This window comes from Monodon monoceros, unplaced genomic scaffold (assembly GCF_005190385.1).
Source record: "Monodon monoceros isolate NGI ecotype Baffin Bay Population unplaced genomic scaffold, NGI_Narwhal_1 Super_Scaffold_16, whole genome shotgun sequence".
NCBI classification, from domain to species: domain Eukaryota; kingdom Metazoa; phylum Chordata; class Mammalia; order Artiodactyla; family Monodontidae; genus Monodon; species Monodon monoceros.
The window spans coordinates 108,233,224-108,234,059 of NW_021703772.1; the positions used below are offsets into that span (position 1 = coordinate 108,233,224).

Sequence of the window (836 nt, forward strand, 5' to 3'; positions counted from 1 at the left end):
ACCAGAGAGAGGGTGGATGGGCAGGAGGGAGGAAGGGAAGACACACTGTTCTGTTTCTTGATCAGCTGTGATCACACAGGTGTGTTCATTTTGTGAAAGTCCACTGAGCTGTTTACTTAGGATTTATGTACTTTTCTGTATGGACTTGTTACTTAAAAAATAAATGAGGGACTTCACTGGTGGCACAGTGGTTAAGAATCCGCCTGCCCAGGCAGGGGACAAGGGTTCAAGCCCTGGTCCGGGAAGATCCCACAAGCCGCGGAGCAACTAGGCCGGTGCGCCACAACTACTGAGCCTGCGCTCTAGAGCCCGCGTGCCGCAACTACTGAGCCCACGTGCCGCAACTACTGAAGCCCACGCGCCTACAGCCCATGCTCCACAACACGAGAAGCCACCGCAATGAGAAGCCCACGCACTGCAACGAAGAGTAGCCCCCTCTCGCCACAACTAGAGAGAGACCACAGGCAGCAATGAAGACCCAATGCAGCCAAAAATAAATAAATAAAATAAATAAATTTATTTTAAAAATACACTTTAAAAACAAATGACAGGGTCTTCCCTGGTGGTCCAGTGGGTAAGACTCTGCACTCCCAATGCAGGGGGCCCAGGTTCGAGCCCTGGTCGGGGAACTAAATCCTGCACGCATGCCACAACTAAGATGTCCACATGCCCCAACTAAAGATCCCCCATGCTGCAACAAAGGTCCCATGTGCCACAACTAAGACCTGGCGCAGCCAAAATAAATAAATAAATAAATTTTAAAAATCGACACTATTCAAATAAAAAGTTCAAATCCTCTCAGAACTGTGAGGATTAAGAGATCACATATGTAAGGC

At 48.4% G+C, this 836-nt stretch overlaps 1 non-coding gene across 1 annotated transcript; it reads left to right on the forward strand.

The window, feature by feature from the left end:
* Positions 1–556: 556 nt before the first annotated feature.
* Positions 557–629, forward strand: TRNAG-CCC. The gene has a single exon. It is a non-coding gene; the product is annotated as a tRNA-Gly (tRNA).
* The last annotated feature ends 207 nt before the right edge of the window (positions 630–836 follow it).